Here is a 24089-nt window from a genome sequence, read left to right on the forward strand (position 1 = left end):
CAGCCGCTGTTTTCTTCCTTTGAGATAACAAATGTACAGCTTTTTCAGTTTGCTGGAATGGGCATTTAAATTTACATTGCTTGAATTTATGGTCGCAAAACAAGAAGCATGATAAAGATTGTTTTATATATTTTCTTTCTCTTAACGACCATAGGTAACGTGCAAACCTTCTTTCTACTGTTGCGTGTGTGGTTTATTACTTTAACCATCTGGTCAAGAGGTTTGACACTTTGGTCACACGTTTTCTTCATTACATATTCTAAAAACTCTTGATTCAGTTCACCTCTTGTTTGGAATGTAGCATCTCCAGACATGTCCCCAGAAAGGGGTCATACGATCAAGAGGTATTCTTTACACTTTTTAACTAAGTTCATAACACTTTTCAGCTAATACTATATTTCACCAGTTACATATTTGATAATGTTTAGCAAATGTATTCCATTACCGGAATATCACATATCATATAATTTCCCTCAGTATCGTTCCGTCACTTCGGTTATTCCCATACATGGAGTAACTGCGTCATGAATTAACCTCAACTGCAAGGTTCATTAAAGGTGCGTTTGTCAGTACGAATAAAGTGGTGCTGAAGTAACTATCTCTGTATGATGTGTTCCATTTGGCTTCAGTATCTACACTCAGTTTAAGTTCATATGTGTCAATGAAAGAAAGACTCGAATTTGCAAATAAGGGGCCTGAGTGGGAGTGATATCGCTAACATTGCTTATGTTGGTCTGTAATGTTAAATACACATTGGGAGCAGGCAAAACTATTTTCGCTGAGTAACAGGCTAGTGGGTATGTTATGAACTATTGATGTTGCTGGTAATCCCTAAAACAGGAAGAAACGATGCATGCAATTCTTCATGAATAAAGGAAGGATAGATTTTATTACAAATTATATTAAGGCATTCCAGATTGTATCATACGCAAACGAAATACAGAACGCAAACTGAATTGGGTATGACTAACCCATAACGAATGAACACAAGGTTCTACAGGTCTTTCCTAGGGAAGCGAAACAGTTGTTAAGGGTGTCAGAACACTTTACCGACTGAAGATATCCTCATGCAGAAGTCAAATATTGAAACTAATATAAATGAAATCGAAGAAACAGGTCTTATTACACGCACAAATGTTTATTACTGACTACTGAAGAAGCGGACGTGTTGCTACGTAGGCCAAGAAAATCGAAACAGTTAACGCATTGCTTCATATAATAGCCTAATATATAAAAACAACAAGAAGCCAAATGGTTGCTTCAGTGACCATTAAATCGGTATCAGTGCCAGAAAAAAAAAACATATATATATATATATATATAAAACTTTGGAGTCGTAAATTGTTTGAATGATATCCCTTATAAAAAGTTTTGCCACTTCTATGCTTGTATGGAGTCAACAAGCTAGCTAGGTCGGCAAGCAAGACTTTGTCAGTAGCCAAGCGAAAAACTAACTATGAATCAATCAGCTAAGATTGTAATGAGGTCTCATACAGGCAAGATTTTACCGAAAAAAAGCTACTCGCCAGTTAACATTATCATAGTGCACTCGTATGCGTATGCACATATTGTGGACCTTTAAAGATCCGTATAAAAATACGAAACTTAAGTATAGAATCATTTGCATCACACACGTACTTGGTGACAATAAGAACGAAACAATACTTATAATAGTCAATGATTTTAATAATGATAGCATGTTTAGGCTGCAAGCTCAATAAAAATGGCATTTCAACAGCAACGTGATAAGCGCAATTAAAGGTGACGTTATTGCTATAAGAAGGCCTTGCAAGTATGAATTATTATTATTATGGCTGATACTGGCCGACAGATTACAAAAACAAAGTCACAAATTTGTACATGCACAAAAAAGGAATGAAGTTGCACGAAACCTTCACTTCTGCACTGCCATAACAGAGTTAAATGTGGAGTATCAGGACCAACCAGGGACATTGATTTCGTATGTATATTCTGTTTTCCAGATGATCGAATTTACTCAAAATGGAGTGGAAGTATTCCAGTTGTTCTGTATAATGTTGGTGTCTCGATCGGCAAATAAGTTCCATTTATAGATGTATGTACATTGTAATAAAAGCACATAAAAATCCACATATTTGGGATTCGTACAATCGACATTTCTCTCTCTCTCTCTCTCTCTCTCTCTCTCAGGCTTTACTCTTTGTAGCTAGCGCTCTCAATTTCTCTTCATATGTTCTCATCACGTAGGTAAATTATACTTTTTGACTTGCGTTATAAAAGTATAATGTACCTGCATGAAGAGCATTCTTATCGAGGATAGAAAACGCCAGAAGAAATAAAGAAGAACTGTTGCCAACATGTATGTCAGGCAACACCTAGGTAATATATAGAATCCTTGCATATACACTTTGTTATGAATTTAATTTATAATCTGTAAGTGACATAGACAATAACAGCTGTGTAAATTCATATGTTCTTCTATTCAGATTTGCTAATTATCGGAAAGTTTGTGCCGCGGGAGTTAGACGGACAAAGGATCTAGCTAGTTCCTAAATTGAACAATGTCTGCATGTCTTTAACTGTAAGAAACTGTGTCATAAACAATCTCGAAAACGGCGCCATGACTAAGCAAATAGGTGTATTGACTTTGTGACCCACTTCAGTAGCGCCTCGGCTTACGGAGCATCAATGTGCAAAATAGGAACATTGACACTCTAATTTTGTTCCGGTAAATTCAACTTTGAAATAAGTCATTCATCAACTTCCCGATAAAAAATTTAGTGTATCTCATGACAATATTTCTGACTTCTTGTTGAACTAACACATTTTTCTATACATGTACCGGCACATGGGCTTATTCACTTTCGGTGTTGTGCTGAGCCTGAAAACAGAAAATTGAGCTGGTGCAATACATAGTATGATATGCTTTAACATTATTAAGGTTGAACAGTTTCATGTGACGTAAGATATCGTAAAAATGCATCTTCTTCTGATAATCATGCACTGGTTTTGCGGTTTTAACATGTTCGGTTTTGATCGACAACATTAAATGGTTATATTCAATATGTTGCGCGCATGCAAACATTTATGTAAAAATCCCATTTAATATCACCTTAACTTCGTGACATTCAGTGCTACTTTCTTTTCGTATTTTAAAAAAAAAAAACTTGATTCGTTTCATCACTTTATCTCGAACTGGCAAAATGGAAAATTAGTAACAGTAAGGTAAGATCCGTTTAGGATAGCATTAATTTAGGACATTTAATGCACTTTAAGATGATAGATCGATTAGTTTGGACATGTGAACAGTTTGTATTATCAAAAACGTTTAGGCGATTGAATATATAAATACAAATACACAAATTATGCAATTATTTTTATCCAAAGTATATATGACTTCCCTGACCAGAACTAGTGGACTTGCCACCTATCACTGTTTACGTTACTTAGAAATATATTGTATCATATAATAGCTGTATACAAAGCCGGACACAGCAGTGCGATGACGAGACACAAATAACACCCAATACTGAGATAACCAAACCGTACACCTAAATCTCGAATCAGGTTTTAAAAACGAATGAAACGAGAAAAATAGTCGCAGCAAACGTCATGAAGATAAACTAGGTGTTATACACATTTATTGCAAGCAGATGTAAGATTAATCCGAAAAATCAACCATACAAATCTGTGTTGATACTGATGGACGATCTTGTGGGCCTGATGTCGCCTGTACATTAAAATGTGCAATTTTGCTGCATGCAAATGATTCAGAAACAAACCTGCGTACACTTTAGACACATTCCGTTAATTGGTAACAGCCATATCAAGCGAGAAATTCAAAGTGGCCACAGGACATATGGTTGTAAAAGTCCAGGTGGATTTACAAGTCACCAAACATATGATTTTCTCAGGAAATATAATCTACATGTCACCATAAGAACCCTTCAGCCGACGGTAGCTGCACAGCCACGAGAAATACCTGTAAGTGTATAACATGTACACCGATCTGTGCAGCCAAATTTGAATGCAGATAATTGCAGCTTTTAATGAATATGTGATATCAGCCCCTCACCCAGAAATCAATATCATCACGGGTGAAGGGCTGATTTATCAGTCTAATGTAAGATTGAATACGAAAAACCAGCACGCATTTTTCTAAAAAAGATGCAATTTTTTATCACGTCTTACGTTACATAAAACTTTTCAGCCTTTGATATTCTTGTGCAATTGTCAACTATGCACAGATTACATTAAAATATCACCAGATATATTGTTTGCAATACCCCCACCCCCAGTCCCATTGTATCGCACAGGACCGGAAGCGATGCCAAAGATTCTAAGCTGGTATATATACAATACACATTTTTGTCTTCTAGATCAATCCTAAGGATCATACTTTAAATATATGCAGCTTCTTCCATTCTGACCACCTTTGTTATTTAGGAAACAATGATTGACCGAGAAGATCCGACTGCAAGGAACTACTTTATTTATTCTACAAACAAATAGAGTGGTAGATATTGTTGAAGTAGTCTGAATAGATTGTTGTTTATTTGTCTTGTTTGTGGTTGCTTTTTTGTGCCGAGAACTTTCCTGCGGAAAAATAATGTACGATTTTCTTCTGTAAATTATTGTGCCGTCATACATCCAAGGCATAATCTTGTATCACAGAAGTAACCGAGGACTCACCTATTGATACAAGACAGTGAGTGAACTATAACAACTATATCATCCTACTCTCATACTCAAGCCCAAAGAAGTCATTCAGAAATGCCATATCAAATAATTCGCAATCAACAATTTCAACAAGTAGTATTAGTTGATTAATCGATGTGCTCGCGGATGGAAACATCTTTTCGGCAAATTAGATGGTTGGGTTCATGCTGAATTCAAGAAATGGTTCTCTGGATTCCCCTGTTTCAAATTTAAGAATTCTCTCAATTGTGACCTGCCGTAGTCTTCCAGCTGAAAAGACCGATATAGGAACGTAAGTAATGATGTTCGCACATGACGTAATAGTTGCATGCTTTTACTATGACCCAATATTTCAAATCTCATTATTAATGTCAACACATATTTACTAATACGTCGATCTTTCGTCGTAAATGTAAAATGAGCATAACAATGTTGTTAATTATTGGCATAAATGTTTTGAGCATTTGTAGTTTCAATATTCTTAGCAGATTTCTTCGTGGTGTGTGACTATTATCAGAGTCATATGCTTCTGCTAATACGGGCTAATACGTATAGTGGTCTTGTTTTGACTTTAAATATTTGGCACTGTCGAGGTGCTATTAAAATTATAAACAATACATATTTAAATCAACTTGTGAGATTTATTATATATATCTCATTCATGTCATTTATACTGCCATTAGTTTTTTCTTCAAGATTTGTCTTTCAAATGAATGAAGTAATAAATATAAAAAAAGAATAAAGATGGAATGTTAATTATAACAAAGAACATTTATTACTAATTGTGTATATCATTAGATGTTGAAACTAAAGCGAAACACAGGGATAATCACATTCGTGAATTGGGCTGCATGATAGGTTCGGTAATTGTCAGTCTGAGATTAACACTGCATATTACATGTTAGACATTCAAAACATTATTCAAAAGTTATCAAGAAGAAACGTTCTGCTTGGCAATGTTCAAAAACGTTATCAAACAAGTACGACACCACAACAAGAAGACATTTCATATGGTTCTGACGCTCTATTGGGCGAAAAGAATTTCCACCAATGACAGATAAGATCACTCCTTCCTTTTAACGTGTGAGTCAAAATAGCTGCTGTGGTGCACGTATTGGAAATGCGAGTGGCACTATTTTCATTTAGGATAAAGTACACATCATTAGAATTGTTTTGGTGAAAACCACATGTCATAATGATTATACATTTACAGAAGTAGTGACAACAAGATTCTTTTAAAATAGTCGTCATGGCAATCGTATTGGATGTACAAGTGGACGATTCCCATTTAGGTCCCACTTGGTATAATAATAGGTATACTTCTGAAAACCCCTTGCAGATATAACCATCCATTTTGAAGAAGTAGAGATAACAATATGCATGAAGGAGTAGTAATAAGAAGATATTCAAGATGGCTGCCATGACAGTCATATTGGACGCACGATCAGAACCATTTTAATTTAGGACCCGCTAGACATCACATGAAATCATTTAGTGAAAACACTATGTTAATATAACGATCTATGTACGAGGGGTAGGAGTAAAAACAAAATTATGACTGCGGCAGTAATATTGGTAGTCAGATAGGTACCATTGTCCTTCAAGACCAACTAGACCTGATAAGAAGCCTTTTAGTGAAAACGCAATGCCGATATGACCATCCATTCCGGAGAAATCGCAGTAAGAATATTTTCAAGATGGCTACCATAGTAGCTATAATGGACGGCAGATCGGTACCATTTTAATATAGTACCAAGTCGCGACATCAGTGAAAATTTAATTTTTATATTACCATCCATGAATGAGAATTAAGAAATAAGAAGACTTTCAACACGGATGTCAGATTGACACCATTTTCATTTTGGAGCAAGTGAACATTAAAGACGTTTTAGTGAAAACCACGTGTCATAGACCATCCATTCAGAAGGAGTAGGGATAACAAGATTTTCAAGATGGCTAGATACGGTTGTCTGCAGCAACATTTTCATTTCGGGTAAGGTAGACCATGAGATAAATGTGTATATAAAGTTTCATGACAATACTTCAATTAGATTAGGAGTAGCGACTAAAAACTTCTTCAACCATTTATTCAGGAGGACTAGCGGTATAAAGATTTTCAAGATGGATGTCGGCCATACTGGACGTCAGATTTACACTACTTTCTTATGCGACCAACATAAGAAATAATCTGTGTGAAAACCCTATGACGATATCATCAACCATGTAGAAGAAATAACAAAAACAAGATTTTTAAAAGAGCAGCGGCTACAGACATATTGGACATCAGACTGACCACATTTTCATTTGAACCAATTAGACAGCATAGTAAGTTCTTTTATAGCGAAAACCGCGTGTTCAGATGACCATCCATTCAGGATGAGTAGTGATAACAATATTTTAAAAATGGCCATTGTAGGGGCCATATTGGATGTGCACACAGCACGATTTTCATTTAGGGCCATATAAGCCATAAGATGAATGTGTATGTAAAGTTTCATGGCAATTCTCGCAGTAGTTCAGGAGGTGTAACAATAGCAAACTTGTACCAACGAACAGACGGACAAGGGAAGACGGACGACAGACGACTGACAATGGACAATAGACTATCCCATAAGCTCTTCTGATCTATGGCCAACACCATTTCATTTTGAACCGATTAGAAATCTTAAGAAGTCTTTTAGTGAAAACGCCATTTTGATTCAGGAGAAGTAGCGATAACAAGATCTTCAATATGGCTGCCATGGCGGCCATATTAACATAATATCATAAGCATTTTTATTTATTTATGTATTTATTTTATTATGATAAATATACATTTTCACAAGAAGTGTTTCAATTAATTCCATACGGCAATATGACCATCCATGCAGGAGTAGCAGCGATAAGAAGATGTTCAAGATGGCTACCATGGCACCATCTTCATTTATGACCAGATAGGGGTCATAAAAAGCCTTTTAGTAAAAACGCCATGTTGATATGACTATTCATTGAGTAGCGATAACAACAGTTTCAAGATAAATAAGGTGGTGACCATATTGCATGGGCGACCAGCACCATTTTCATTTTGAACCATGTAGACCATGGGATGAATGTGTACGTAAAGTTTCATGGCAATCATCTAAGTAGTGAAGGAGGAGCGGCGATAACAAACATGTGGTAACGGACTGAGGGACGACAGACGGCGGAAAGCAGACCAGTACAAAAGATTTTCTGCTCTATGGCCAGTCAATTAAATACAAAAATATTTTGAACCATCTTTATGTACCTTAGGCTTTCCTAAATGGTACTGGGAAATAGCAGAATACAGAAAATTCTGGCAATTTATGAAGGGGTGTGTGTGTGTGTGATTTAAGTTTTTAACGTAGCTTTATCAATTTTTCAGTCATATCGCTACGATGTCTGCAGTGTGGCAGATTATATTGATGTCTAGCACTGGGGTATGATGCCACAGACATGTAGCATGATGCCCCACCCAGTCACATTATCCTGACACCAGGCCGACCAGTCCTAACACTAACCTCGTAATGCTGAGCGTCAAGTGAGGCAGCTGTTAGTACCATTTTTGTAAGTCTTTGGTATGACTCGGCCGTGTATTGAGTAATTTATGAAGGAACTCGATAATAATAATAATGATAATAATAGGTCATTAAACATGATAATTACTGTTGATCAAATAAGATGAAGATTTAATTGATGAAGATTTAATCCCCTTAGCCGATAGATCTAGCTGAGTTGAAGCCTATAAAACTCGTGCAGTACAAGGCAAATTTAAAAAAAAAAAAAAATGCACACACATTCATTAATGTGGATAGTCACTTTATGCTGATTGGAAAAACATAGTTCTTGTTTATATCAAATGAGAATGAACACTAACTTAGCTGTTAAATGTCGTCTGCAAAAGTCTCAGCCGAATGCTGTAAATACGCCTGCCGATTATCAGTTTGGCTAACAGCGCCCCCCTGTGTTTGTTTGGATTTACGCTAGATGATTTACATTTTGACCTTAAATTGTAATGCTGTTTCGAGTCAGACCGTTTACTTTCCATACATTTCATTTAATACCACGCCATCTGGAATATGAGTTGATCATTCCATTCTGTACTTCAGACTATTTTAATTAATGCCGCATCATTTGGACTCGGAATACATCATTTCATTTCTTTTGGGTTAAATCATTTCATTTTAAACAACATAATTTCATTTAATACTACGTCATCTGGAAGCAGATTTCATCAATCCGTTTTGTTCTTTAAATCATTTTATTTAAAACCACATCATTTGGAATCTGAATTCATCATTTCATTTGTTGGGTTAAATCATTTCATTTCAGACTACGTAATTTCATTTAATAATACGCCATTTGGTTTCAGAATCCATCAATCCCTTTTGTTGTCAAAATCATTTTATTTAATGCCAGATCATTTGGAATTTAAATTCATGATTTCATTTGTTGAGTTAAATTATTTCATTTTAGACTACATCATTTCATTTAATAGCATGTCATTTGGAAGCAAATATCATCATTCCGTTTTGTTCTTTAAATTATTTTATTTAATACCAGATCATTTCGTTTAACGCCACATCATTTGGAATCGGAATTCATTGTTTCATTTTTGGGGTTCAATCAATTCATTTCATGCTACATCATTTCATATCACACAACATTATTTGGAATCTAATTCATCATTCCGTTTGTTGGGTTAAATCATTTCATTTCACACTACATCATTTCATTTAATACCAGGTCATTTAGAATCTAAATTCATCATTCGGTTTTGTTCGTTAAATCATTTCATGTGACACCACATCATTTGGAATCTGGATTTATCATTTCATTTGCTAGGTTAAATCATTTGATTTCATACTACATCATTTGATTAATGTAATTTTGGCGGCGACGGCTGCCCATACAAATATCAGCTGCTTCATTGGTTAATTCCGGAGAATTATTTCCAGCTCGTTTACCCCTAATCAGAATTTCTAGTCGTTGTACGTCAGAAAGGACGTTGTCAGGACAGGCAATAAGACCACTTCCCAAACCACTACCAGTAACACCGGTGTCAGGCATATCGTAAAATTCTTCTTCTGTAGGTTCTCCATATAGTTTATAAAAGTGTTCAGTTGATTCTTTTTCCGCTTGTTGCAATGGAGGAGGAAGTTGAAAGGAAGGCTTTTGCTGGGAATTTTTTGTTGTTGTCATTCTTGTTGTTGTTCCCTTTCCTTTTGTTTCTGTTCTCGTTTTTGTTCCCTTTCTTTTTGTTGTTGTTCTCGTTTTTGTTCCCTTTCTTTTTGTTGTTGTTCTTTTTCTTGCTCTCTTTGTTCTTTTAGTGTTTTATTATGACTTTCTGCTCCTGCTGAATAAATTCTATAACCAATTATCTTCTTTGTTTATAGAATCAACATTTTGATTTAATTTAAACACCCAGTCGTTCCATGTACCACTATTTTTTTAGCGTACTCAGGTTTTAAAAATTCATATCTGGAAGGAAAACCTTTGGCAGCAAACTCACCAAACTTGGCTATATCCTGTCTAGTTTTCATGTTATATTTTTGAATTTCTTGTATACCTTTTTTAGTAAATTTCTCCCTAAAATCAATTCCTCCCTTTCCTTTTTGGGGGTTTTTCACCAACAGCACCTTCAGGTATTTCTTCAAGTTGAGGTTGAGCTGCAGCTATCTTTGCAATTTGTTCAGCGGTTTGTTTGGAACGTGGAAGAAGACTTTCAGTAGCCGTTGCAACTCTTTCAGTAACCGCTGTAACAGGCTTAAATAATTGTTCTGCACCAGTTGCAAATTCAACTTGAGATTCTTGTCGTGCTTGTAATTTTTGTCTGACACTATCTCGTACGGGAAGAAATTTTTGTATTGTCTCTAGTCGCTCTCGAGCTAATCTAGTGGTATATGCTTCTCTGATGTTTGCCATTATTGATATAATAATGATTTAATTTACAGCAGCAGTGAAGACGCTGTCTCCAACTTGGCACCGACGCGATCGCTGCGATTTTTCGTTCAGAAAAACTTATCAGTGATAGGCTGGGTAAGTCAATTAGAGTTTATTAAGTTCGTTGACAGGGTTGCCTCATACCGGGTACTGAGACAATCGCGACCCCCCCCCCCCCCCCCCGCGATTCTCTAGGAAGGCTTATTTTGCGAAACGGAGAGTGAACCAATTAGAGGCTGTTCACCCTCTCTGCTGCTGAGAGCTTGTCCTACTTGTAAGGGGGCAGGAGCCAGTTTTTATGTACAAATTTAATACCGCAATCAGCGACCTAGTATAAAAAATCATAAAAAATCAAAAAAGTCCATATTTTTAGATACCTATATTAAAACAAAGCATAAGAATAGTATTCACTTGACCAGAGAAGTCAATGGCAGTTCATAGCAGAAGTTTATGCACCCCAACCCCTATTTTATACATGCATTTTTCACATCCAAAGGCCATTTTTGACAGCATATGGTGCTCACAGTGCAAACGCAAGCTCTTTCCCTGGATGAAAATTTTGAAAAACATTGTCTGCTAAATAGTTTGATGCAATTCAGAATAGTTGTCATCCAAGCCGTTTTTGAGATACTCTACTTGCCTTGAACCCACGTGTCTACTGCTATGGGAGGCTAGCTCTTCTTCCTAGCCGACTATTGGTATTTCACTATCAACATACTGCAAGCAACTATGGAAAGTGTACATGCCTGACATCAATTTCAAGAACAACACAAGCCAGAAACATCTAGTTCACAAATATGTTCATATCTATAAACAGTAAACAATAATAGCTGAAAAAGTCACACCATAGCCTTAAGTTAAGAAATTTGCCAGAGGCCAATTTAAGAAACTGGACCCTGCCACCTAACTGAAAAAAGTGAGGGACATTGTTTTATTAACATAATTTCCATCCCTTTACAGACCAAAGTTTGGATGACTCATTACTGAAATCAGCAGCTGACTCTTTGGTGCGGTATTGAAAGCACACATTTCAAATCTGTATAGATCCAGAAAATGGTGCGGCTGTTATGGTTTTCTTTTCACAAAAGCTGTCGTCACAGATGTGTCTATACTGATATAAATTTGATTATGAGCACTCAAAATTTTAAGTTACTGAATTTTAATATCATGGTGTTTGCACAAATTTAAAGTGGGAACTGAATTAGTACAGAGAGTCCTGAACTCTTGAGTTTTGTGCAGAAATATGGAATCCAAGCAGAATGCATCCAGAAATGTAGAGGTTTTCAATCTTGGATTTAGTCTCCCCATTGTGTTTCACACTAATATGCATATTCACAGAACATTTGTATACTAGTAGGAAAAGTAAGTGAGAAATTTAGATACATATCATAAACAAGACAAACACTATGCAGGGGGACAAGATCATAAGAACAGGCTGGAATGGAGAAGTATAATAAAAACAGTAATAAGTAGAAGTGTGCCTGCTTTTTTATGTGTGCAACATTATTTTCTTAGCTTCAGTTATAAATTTCATCAAAAGGAAGACAATAAAGGATGTACAGTTAACTAAACCAATATGAATTTAGCTACTTAAAAGCTGTATCAAATCAATTTTAACCTTCTGGTCTGTTTCTGTCCATTCTGGTGATATGTCCACTGAATTAGTATGGTTGGAAAAAATATTTGGCAAATTTTAAAAATTAAAAATCTTTTGGCAGATTATGATTATACTCTACTTCTGCCTGAGAATGTGAATAATTTTATTTCTTGGTTTGTTTATTGTGGTTGTTGCTCAATCAATATGCATCATTGAAAAACATTGATGCATTCTCATACTTTGTTACAAATATTTATTACAGATGCATATCTCCAGATATTGGTGAATATAGCTTGAATAAGTTATAACAGTTCTAGTTGGAACAATGAACATTGTTAAGAGAAAACTTAAGTGAGCTAAAATGTAAACTTTTTGGCAGTGTGTGATGCAGGATTGCTCAAGACTTTTCCATCTCATATGCTCACCATGAAAAATCCATTTGCACCAACTGATGATGACTTTTAGGTAACTGCCAGAAAGGCATAATTGATGATATTCTAAGTTCTACAAAAATTACTTGAGTCAAAAGTTATAAACTCATACAGCTGTGGCAAAAATGATTGACTAGTACCTTTGCTGCTGTTGCCACAGTTGATTAGTTGGTTGATTTAGTGTGGTTCGATTTGGGTTTTTTTGGTGATTTTTTAACAATATATTAGGTGGAGGAAGAACCCCGAAAGACCACCAACCTAAATTGGTTGATCTGTGACACAAACTCACTCTGTGAGATGTGCAAGTGATGTAAAAGCAAGCACCTTAGTACACTTGGGCACATGGAGCCTCTGTTGATTTGATGTTTATCTCCAACAGCTGAAGTCATTTAGACATGAGATCTCGGGGTTTCAGTAGATCATTATGGCCTTTACACCATTTTCAGATAAAGAGAATCTATATATGGCAGCCACTTTTACTGCTGAAAAAAATCCACGTCCTTTTGAGACTTATGTAGAACACTGACCTTCCACAAGTAACTGGCAACATTCTCATTTACACATTGGAGGCAAGTAATCACATGACAAGCATCTTGTACCACTGCCATGGAAGCTCCTCAGATCTGTTCACAAGACAAGCATCTTATACAACTCTGCCATGAAAGCCCCTCAGGCCATAGGTATAAGTCTCATATGAAAGACTAGAAGTGGGAGATAGAACCTGTGACAACTGGATTGAAAGTGCAGAATGTTACTGCTAGGTCATCAGTGATGATGATGATGCTGTTGACAATACAGTTAACTGCAATGACATTGATTTTATGAGTGCTCTGGGAAAAATGATTCCTTGACTTTCATCCATTTTTTAAAATCTAATTTATAATATAAAAATGTTTGACTTGCTATATTTTTTTTATATAACTTTATATTAGCCTTGCAACAAGGTGTAAAAATAATACATCGGTAACTGAAAAAGATGTTCTTACAAGAAATTATACAGTGTAAAAGTAGACAAACGATGCAACATCACTTCCACAGGCATCATTGGGTTTTTTTCTGACAAATCATACAAGTTTACCAAAACATTTATTGAAAAAAATAATAACAAGGAATCATAGAATCTGACCACACATTTAAAACAATGCAAGATTTAACTATTATTCTAATCAAAAGCAGCATGCCTGAGAACAAAGAAAAATAGCAAGACATAGTGATCACTTTAGTAAACACAGAGTTTAGTAAGGATACAAATTCATGATTTCTGTATTAGAATAGAAATATCTATTATAAAATCTGTATTCATGGATGTTAAATTAGTAGGTATTAAGGGACTGATCAATGACATCTACAAATAATAAGCCACCATGAAAATTTGTGATTTCACAGTATCAGAGATATACTTGGCTGACAGACAAACAACCAAAAGGACAAAAGACTGATTATAATGAATGAATACAAATAAAAATGTGCAGTAGATAATATGATCTATAAGAATTCAGTAGATTACCTCCAGCCAGCTGTCATTTAAATTGCTTCTGTCCCCAACCCAATATTAAAATCGCTTCTACTGCCCACTAACCCATAGCCAGAAATTATGTTTAAAAAATATACTTCTGTAGGGGGCAGTGTTTCTCGATTAAAACACATCTGACAGTGGATCATAATTTTTTAAACTTGCTTCTGTTGTGGGTTGGTTGAATTTGAAAGTGCCTCCCCCCCGTGATATATGTTTTACTGGAACAGCCCTAATATTCTGATGTGTAATGGAATGGAGTTTTGTTAATTCCAATGTTAGTTACATGATATATTAACAGTCGTAAGGAATAATTGTCATGACATGCACAAGTAGGAAATTTGTATCTTTCAAAAAATATTATTCAGATAAACCTAAAGACCCACCATTAGTTATTTTTAATAGACTATTTGAAGAATTGGGAGAGCTTTTGCATTTGTGCTTAATTCAGCTTCTTTTTCCCATCAGAATTAAGTTTTTTTAGTTAATGTAATTGCTGTCTATTTTATAAATGGTATCAACTTTTGATATTGTTGATTTTGTTTTCACTGAAATTGCTATTTTATAAATGTATTAACTTTTTATATTGTTGATTTTGTTTTCACTTTCATTACATGGCAGGAGGCCGTGGGTTCGATCCCTGGCTGAGTCATACCAAAGACTTACAAAAATGGTACTAACAGCTGCCTCGCTTTGTGCTCAGCATTAAGAGGTTAGTGTTAGGACACGTCGGCCCAGTGTCAGGATAATGTGACTGGGTGGGACATCATGCTACTTGTCTGCAGCATGATGCCCCAGTGCTAGACATCACTATAAACTGCCACATTGCAGACATCATAGCGATATGACTGAAAAATTGTTAAAGCTACGTTAAAAATCCAAATCACATCACACACACACTTTCATTACAAAAAATGTGCTGGGCTCTTGGTAGAATGGGTGCAGTTTTAAATTTCATCATTGCAATAGTCTACATTGGCTACCATTCTATATCCATGGGCAAAGCACTCAGCTCAACTGTCTCAGCACTAAATAACCTTAAGTTTCTGTGTTTCATAATACCAGACCAACCAGTGATGGGGGATTCCATCAGATAGATATCTTTATATAGCCACTATTTTACTGAGGTACTAAAGAACACTACATACATATATACAACTATATCTGCATCCTTTAAACCCATATGGATCAAGTTTTGAGGTCTGTTCATTGGAGCTAATGTGTGTCTAGTTTTTTATGTGAGGATTTTTCTTAGTTCAGAAATAGGTGGAAGAATGCCTCTTCAAGAATCAAAGTAACATGAATAAAAAACATAAGATCACTGTTACCTTTGTTATTTACTTTTTTGATCACATTTTTTTTCTAGTAAGCTTCCAAGGCATCATCTGTATCCTTGGTAGGGTAATGAAATTTGATAAGGACATGCATATTCTGAGCAAATGGTTGGCCCATTATTACACACTGACTCAACTATTCTATAAGCATTTAAAACAATTAGTCTGCCAAGTAATTTTGTTGAAAAGCACTTCTCACCTTCTTGATCTGGAAGCCAATGGCAGATCTGACAACCTTCATGAAGTAACCCTTAAGGGCTGTTCCATTAAAACATACATGGGACCCATGGATGGCACTTTTAAAAACATATATGCGAGGATAGATTAGTTTCAAAATTGCTTCTGTCCCTGGTTATTTATTCATTAAAATTGCTTCTAAAGGTGGTTGTCATAATTGGCTCTAGAGGTCTAAAAGTGCAAGCTAAATGTAATAAAAAAACTTCCACTTAAGATATGCTGTCATCAAATTCATAATTTATTTGATCTTAAATGTAAGAATTGTGCAGCCATTCGATGATGTACATTTTGTAAATTTTATTATGCATGCCAATTTATAGAACTTTAAAATTTTCCCATTGATCAGCTATAAATAGGTTGGAAAAGCCTACCACGTGACACTGCACTTCTAGTTTAACTAATCAAAGTGAAAATCTATTTTCTTAACCATAATGAAAACTAGCAGATTTTTTAATAAATCTCCTTAAAAATGAAAGTATAAATTCTGTGGCCACATTAATTTTAGTCTCGTAAGACATGGGTTGCATCATTCAGATCTGATACAATGCACACTGTGAAAAGAACAATGTAACCTGATTGGGACAGTAATGGTGGTGAGACATGTTTTTGACTGTGGAAGAAATCATTATTTGGTTGAGAAAGCACATCCTCGAGAAATAATTGACCGCTTCGAGGTAAGTTGTTATTTTTCAGCAAGCTAATCAAAAGGTGGTAAAAGACTACTGAAAATCAATTTATTCAATCATTACAAAAGTTGTTGTAATAGACACTCGTTTCTGTAGGTCAAAACCCATTAGGGTCTATAACAACACATACTTTTCTTCATTCAGGTAACATAGGATGATGGATATGCATAGAACTGGCAAGGGGTGTGTGTGCAGATTTTGCATTAATTTGTTTTATTAATTGGTTGAAGAAGTGTTTACTTTTTTTTTTTTTTTTTTGCAGACAGAAACAAATGCTTGTGTTTAATGGAGTCTCCATTGGAGATTTTAATTCCAACAATAATCATTCCAAGTCCAGCTCCAATGGATAATTCCAATATTTTGGAATATAGCTTCACAAAATGTTACTATTTAATGGTTATCAGAGGAAAAATCAGACTGATAATGCTTATAGTTGGAATGGAAAAACACTATAAAATTGGCATTGTATGTGTGTATGAAGTATCTTATGTGACACTTTAAGTGAACTAGTTGGATTCAGTTGCATTAATTTTTATTTAATTACTGTGACAGTTTAAAATAGTGGAACTATTGTAACAAGTATCAAAATATGGAAAGGAAGTTAAAAAACAAAAGAAACTTATCTTGAAACCAATGAGTTGGTGAGTAAGAGATGATTGGTTACTCAATCGTCCAGTTATTTTTGCGTAGAAATGATACTGTGCATACCTAATAAAAGAGTAACTTTGTTTGATCCAAGTCAAAATGTGTTTGGGTTTTTCATTGATGCTTCAGATTCTTAATGTGTAACAGTTCTTATTTTCATTGATGGTAGTAACAACCATGCAAGTATTTAGTAATGTGTTGTGGCTTGTTAACAACTTTAGTACAAGTCACACGGGTCATGTAGGCATTCAACACCGACTATTTCAGTCATGGGTGCCATTTTTTTAGAATTTGATTCTACATATTCTTAAGTGGAAAGTATTGACTTCATCTGGTTTCATATAGATCCATATTACTTTGGAAGGTCATTATTTAGATGCCCCAAGAGGTGCATATGGCAAAATCAATGTTAAAGTACATAAAATTTTTTAAACGAAATGAACCTAAAGGTGTGATCCAGTACAATCCGGATTGATGTCATGTGCTTTGATGTCACAATGAAAAATCCGTATGTCCCTTGATTGTGACAATTCCACTTGATGCGCTCTTATTTTGAGCCAAGTTTAGTACATGGCTACAATTGTAAAAGTCCACAGCGATAGATAATTCTTGTCTGAATGTTTCTTGGTGACAGTTAAGGTGCAGAGCATTCAATATTCAGGATTCAATAGACTTTGGTTAAAGAGAATTAGTGTTAAATTTTAAAAGAATAATTTATATTTAATTTTAAATGAGTAAATGTGCATACATGACCCGTATGACTTGTACTTTAGATGATTATTACAACTTTCTGCTTAGTATCCTGCCATCTCATTTTATCCATAAAATTTAAGTACAATGATATCACAGTGGCTGGCTGAATTAAACATTGATGACTTTTATGCTTAGATTTTGTCTATGTGCATGTCAAGTTGCGAAACCTTTGGACAGTTCATAATCTCCAAAATATACATAGCATGTAACAGAATTGTTGCCTTACATCCCATGCCTATTTTTTATTCACTAGAATAATTTACAAAATGAATGCACTAGGGTCTTTTTGAGTTCACGTTTATTTCGGTATGAATCTTATGTTGGCTTTAGATTAAACTTTGTTTTGTTAGGAACTGTCCATTTTGTATGTACACTGGGGGAGGGGGTTGAAGTTTGAATATTTGTTCATAGGGGTGGGGATAAGACCAAGTAGTACATACACACCTAATGACCATAACTTTATTAAAGCTACAATAAAGCCTATTTGCCATAGCCAACAACAAACAACCTGTTGTATTTTTGCACCTTCCAATTAATTTGTTCCTCCTTACCAATTTAAAAAATGACAAGCATCAAGGAAAGAAGTTGTAAATTTGTACAGTACATCATTTTCAATTGGTCAATGACAGGTCAGTCAACCATTCAGCATACAGTACTTGCGCATCAAGCTGGTGTGATCATGGCCATACAAGTCATATCAAAAGGGAAAGAAGTGTCCTCCCATGTAGTTTTTTATGTAACTGTTAAGTACAGCTAAAAACCCATTATAACGCGATGCTTCGGGTCCTAAGAATAACATTGCAATATAAGCAGGATCTCGTTAACAAATTCAAAGAAAATGTCAAATTAGCTACATGTTACTTCCTCCAAACATTAAACAGTGCCATCTGTATTCAAAAATCATTTAACTTGTCTGAACTTTACAGCTTTTGTTTATTTTCATTGACAAAATTATAACTGCAATATGTTTTGGAAAATTTTGGAAATAAAGGCAACATTAAACAAAGTGCTGGGATTAAAAATCTGCTAAGGATACGAATAATTGGCTTTTCTGCGAGCATGTATTTTGGATGTTAAAAAGAGAGGTCACCTTAAACTACAAAATGGGAGCCATGCTGCCATCGCGTTATAAGCAGAATTATAACGAATCACATTATAATGTGTTTTACCTGTAAATTATAAGCAACTTGATGAGCCCCTGTGTTTTCTGGTTTCCAGAATGGATGATGCATGGCCATCAGAACTGTTATCTGCATCCAATATTTACAATGTCCAGTTTTAATATTTTTAAAAAAAAGAACAAATAAAAATGTAACTCCACAATTTACAGAATTAGTGAGATTATCACAGTGAATGATCACATATGTTACTTGAAAACAGGGACTTGCCCATGCTGATATGGAGACCATGTTACTAAAGAAACTCCGCTTGATTCAAAATGCAAACTAATTGGCAGTGTTTGAAGTTGGGGGGGGGGGGTGTACTAGGCAAGAGCATATGTACACTCTGGGGAGGGGATAGAAATAACTACACCCTGCAGTGGGATGGGTGGAAGGGAATGACTGTTTGCATATGTTCTAAATGGATAGCCCCGTATCCTCACCTGGAATAGTAACTCATTAGGCCAGCAATGATGATAAACAAAAGTTTGTCTATTGTGGGATATTTTAATTGAAAGGGAATGACTGCGTGAAATTTAAATTATTTTTACGCCATCATATAATGTATTTTATTTTTGCTGTTATATCTCTGGCACACACACACACACATATTACTTGAGCTTAAGTTACAAGTTTTCTTTCCCACCCATCCAGTCAATGCCAACATGGGCAAGGCACCTTACTCCAGTGTCCTGGTGCTACATCAGTAAATAACCAAATAGTTTTAGTACTCAGCAGTGTAATAGAAGAAATGGTTTTATCTTAGATTCCTAGAAATTCTTATTGGTCATTAGAGGTGCTTCCCTTTGAAAGACTTTTTTAAGTTTTAAAATATTGCTTCTCCTTCTGTCATACTCTAGATGACATTTTATTGCTTTTTTCCAGACAGAAATGCTAGAAAGTGTACGTAATGTTATATCAAGAATCACTGTAATGGACCAAACAGTGACTTTAGTACAAAACAACTTCTGTTCATGTTGACATATTAAGATATAAAAGTTGAACTTGAGGTCACTGAGGAAGTAGCTGCCATCAACAATGCAAGTGCTGCTCTTAAATAAAAAAAAGGCCTACAAATAGAGTTCAGTACTTGATGCAGAATGGAGTAATCCAGAAAGTAACCAACTGGTACAAAGTCAATTAGTGCTTGTTTTATTTAGGTGATGTTAATAATTGTACAAAATATCGTAAGATTTCTTTGAAGGATTTCCTGTTTAAAAATGTTATGATAAAAATTGTTATGTGTATACATCTCAACAAAAGTCTGTATAGTGTTACTTTGATTGCACTACCAATCCAATCAGTGAGGGTATTCATGTTTATAATACAAAGTGTTGACAGAGTTTCCTTTAACTGCAGATAAGTTTAAAACCCACGCAGCTTGTACATTTACAAACTATGTCATATATAGATAAATTACAATGAAGAATACATTATCTGACATATATTTTTGTATCTCGTTTTCCCGAAAATTTTTAAATATCTTACTTTGAATTTAGAAATGAATCCCTTAAAATTGTCATGATGTAAAATGCTGAAAGAAGAAAGATTTATTGGTTCTATTGATATTTCTGTAAACTTTGTTTTAGTAGATTAAATTACCAAAGTATACGTTCAGAATTGAAAATTTGCAATTTATGGATGCCATCTATGGAATTTCAGACTGTGCATTGGTCATTATTATAAATGTTAATGTCATACATATAACTGAAATCCCAACATATCAGTTATCCTGAGCATTCAGTTTTTAAAATCACATTTTCTGCCATAAGCCTGTTGCTACAATCTAGGTACATGTATTTGTGATCCATAAAATAACAAATGTGGATGTAGATACAAGGGTTAGGGTCAACACTGCTTGTGTTAGCTTCATTTCAGATGGAGTTGTCATGAACAAAATATTGAGTTCTAAGTTTGTTGGTTAACTTTACTGGCTCTCAAATTACAGATGCTCATGCATATTTTTAACAAACTTGAATTTCTTTAGTGAAGTTTGGACAATTTATTGTTTTAGCTTGTTAACGACTGGGACACAACATTTTAACACTGATGTAAGAAATCATTTTGGTAATATACTTTGAAATAAAGATGTTTATACAATATAAAATAAATGGAATGTTGGACAGGTGCACCATATGCACCTCTAGCTGTACTGACAGGTGAACTGCATATATGATATTAAGCATACAAAGAACTAACAGAGGTAGTGCCAACTCTTTAATCAACTATTAAGCATTATAAAACAGGACATATTATACATCTTTGATTATAAAACAGTACATATTATACATCTTTGGCATTCCTTGGGTCTCACCCTCCGCTGCATGAGGTTAGTAGTGGTAAGATGGTAGAGAAGCATGCAGTAACTATGAGGCGGAATCGCCAGTCTGACTGATGTCAGGGCCAAATGGCCAACATGCCCTATCTATGAGGCAGAATTGCCAGTATGACTGATGTCCAGGCAGAATTGCCGATGTTTTGAGGCGGACTCGCCAGTATGACTGACTGACATAACTGTTAAGGCAGAATTGCCGCTGTATTGAGGCAGAGTCGCCACAACTGTTATGTCTGTAAGTCGAGTGGATTGGGGACAGAATGCCCAAATGACGCTGCATGCCAAGTAATGGAAATGCAGTAGTATGCAGCGGAGAGCCCCAAGGAACGGATAGATAAGGATGAGAAGTACCCTCAGTTCTGTTAAACTAAACCTGAAAGTCACTATCAATATAAGCAATTATATATATGAAATGAACGATTGCCATACTAAGAATTACACAACAGTGAATCATCATAAATGGATACTACTGCAAGAACCCGTGCCAAGGTATGACTATTCCGGGGTCTATGCCTGCACACCATGTTATGGTGATACCAAGACTGAAGTCACATTATATCTAGAGTGGAGTTGTAATTGAGTCTGTGATGCAAGAATCTGTAGGCAAGTCATATATGACGAAACTGGCACTGCAATGTTCCCGGCTTGTTCTCTGTTGGGCGCTGATGTATAAATAAAGTTAAGTTTCCACATACTGCCAAAAATTACTCTGCAGACACGTATACAGTTCATGTAGTTCAATACTGAAGTCAGATGCATATAACCGCTTGCAGTGCACATGCAGTAAACTGATTAAATTAGAAACCAACTCGATACACCAATGAACATTAGTAAACACAATGCTTAATGCCACCCAATGGCCATGAATCTGATGATCCTGCTCCACAGAACACAGTAAACACACTACTGGTGCAAAACACACCTCACCGCCGACTGAATCTGATGATCACACTACGCTGAAAACTGCAGAAAGAACACGCACAATTAAACACTTAGAATAATACACAGAATCTGCTTATTCCCTTCCCAGAATAACTCATGTAAGGAATCTGAATGATCACCTCTGAAAGAATACCAGGACACACGAACTAGTCTATTTGAGAACACACATACATCCATCAGATGCACTTCTCCGAGAGAAAGGCTTAGTTGAACATGCTCCTATGGTGTTACATCATCTATGAGTGGGTGGCTCCACACATGGCCTGCTGTGCTTGCAGAATGGCGTCATTCGAGGTCCGGATATAACGTAAATAAGAATCTGAAGTCCAGCGGCCTAGCGTTTTAACACGGTGGTCCTCGATCCCAGCATTTGCGGCTGTAGTGGCAGCCCCTATCCGAAAGGAGTGCCCGTTGAATTTGTCTTGTGGATACCCTAGTACGTGCAGGAGCAAACGTAGCTTCTCCAAAAACACTGATCTAGATAGTGGATTAATACCATCTGTAGTAAATAGCGGGTCCGAAGGTCTAAGACAACCCATCCTGCTGCGGAGTGCTAGGTACTCGTGCATAGCCCGTAAGGGGCAGGTACAGTTATGGACTGCAAAAAGTCTGATCTGCACACCATACCGGAATGGATCTGCCTTTGACGCTCCCAACATTAAAATCCCATTAGAATTATCTGCAGAAATAGTAAAGTCACTAATACGTAAGTACTCCATATCCATAGCTGACGTCACCGTAAATTCGCCACAACGTAAAAAGGCAAAGAAAGCTAGTGAAGAATCAGCAAGCAACATACCATCCACTCAGCGACTAAAGAAACCTTTTTGAAGCAAGGTGCACATGCGCACTAAGATATCGAAGGTAATGGGTAATCTTGAGTTAGGTGCATTATTCTGCAATTTCTTCACACCCCGCAATACCATTTGCAATCTTGGACAGCACGAATATGACTGGCCATCAAGGGGGTGCTGTATGCCACGTTTTACACAGAAATACTTCACACCACACAAATACAGCTTGATAAATGCATAACGAATAGCAATACTCTTGAAGCAATATGCCACAAAACCAACAAGGGCATCCTCATCAATTGGTCCTGAAGGTTGATGACTCCTATGATCCCAGCGACCCAACATGACCAAAAAATGACAAGGTTTTCCAACCCGTCAAATAGACCGCTTGCTATGTGCTGCTTGTAGTAACCTGTCCACAGTTTTGGTTAGTAAAATATCAGTTCCTCCAAGACTGGGCATGGGTGTGGAGTTCTCTCTGCAGTTGGAGCCAGATGCCAGAATTTTTCCATCTGAAAACGAGAGAGAGCATCTGCAATGAGGTTATCTTTCCCTGGGACATATTCAGCTAGAATTTCACAACAATATTGTGTTGATATCCAAGTTAAACGCCTGAGCAATTTCATTATCATAGGAGACTTAGATCGACGCTTCATAATTATCTCGACTGTACTGATGTTGTCACAATGGAACAAAATTTGTTTCCTCTGCCACGTATGGCCCCATATATGGGCTGCAACTACAATGGGGTAAAGTTCCAGCAGGGCCATTGACAACTTGTCTGTGCCTAATACATCTAAATTATCTGGCCACGATCCTTGGAACCATCTGCCTTGGAAAAAAACGCCAAATCCAAGAGTTGATGCTGCATCAGTAAAGAGATCAAAATCTGTAGCAACCGTAATATTAAAATCCAAGAAAAAAGAAACTCCATTCCATTGAGCCATAAAATCCCCCCACATCTTTAGATCCATTCTATATTCGCTATTTATTTTTACATGATGATTCAATTCGGTGGTGGTTGTTGACAAGGATATTAGATAGG

The 24089-nt window shown here is 35.9% G+C and overlaps 1 long non-coding RNA gene across 2 annotated transcripts in view; it reads right to left on the minus strand.

Annotated features, from left to right (window-relative positions):
* Positions 1-2866: 2866 nt before the first annotated feature.
* The window catches only part of LOC149780948 (uncharacterized), a 28089-nt gene continuing 6866 nt past the window's right edge, over positions 2867-24089 (minus strand). Inside the window, exons 1-2 of one of the 2 annotated variants that reach the window (XR_016415183.1) lie at positions 18983-19094; positions 2867-4947 (exon numbers count right to left, since the gene is read on the minus strand). This is a non-coding gene — a long non-coding RNA (uncharacterized LOC149780948). Of the gene's footprint in view, positions 4948-18982; positions 19095-24089 lie in introns of those variants that run through there. The other variant, XR_016415184.1, reaches the window with a different exon arrangement.

The sequence above is a fragment of the Sinohyriopsis cumingii genome, chromosome 16 (assembly GCF_028554795.1).
Source record: "Sinohyriopsis cumingii isolate HCF-2022 chromosome 16, ASM2855479v2, whole genome shotgun sequence".
Classification (NCBI taxonomy): domain Eukaryota; kingdom Metazoa; phylum Mollusca; class Bivalvia; order Unionida; family Unionidae; genus Sinohyriopsis; species Sinohyriopsis cumingii.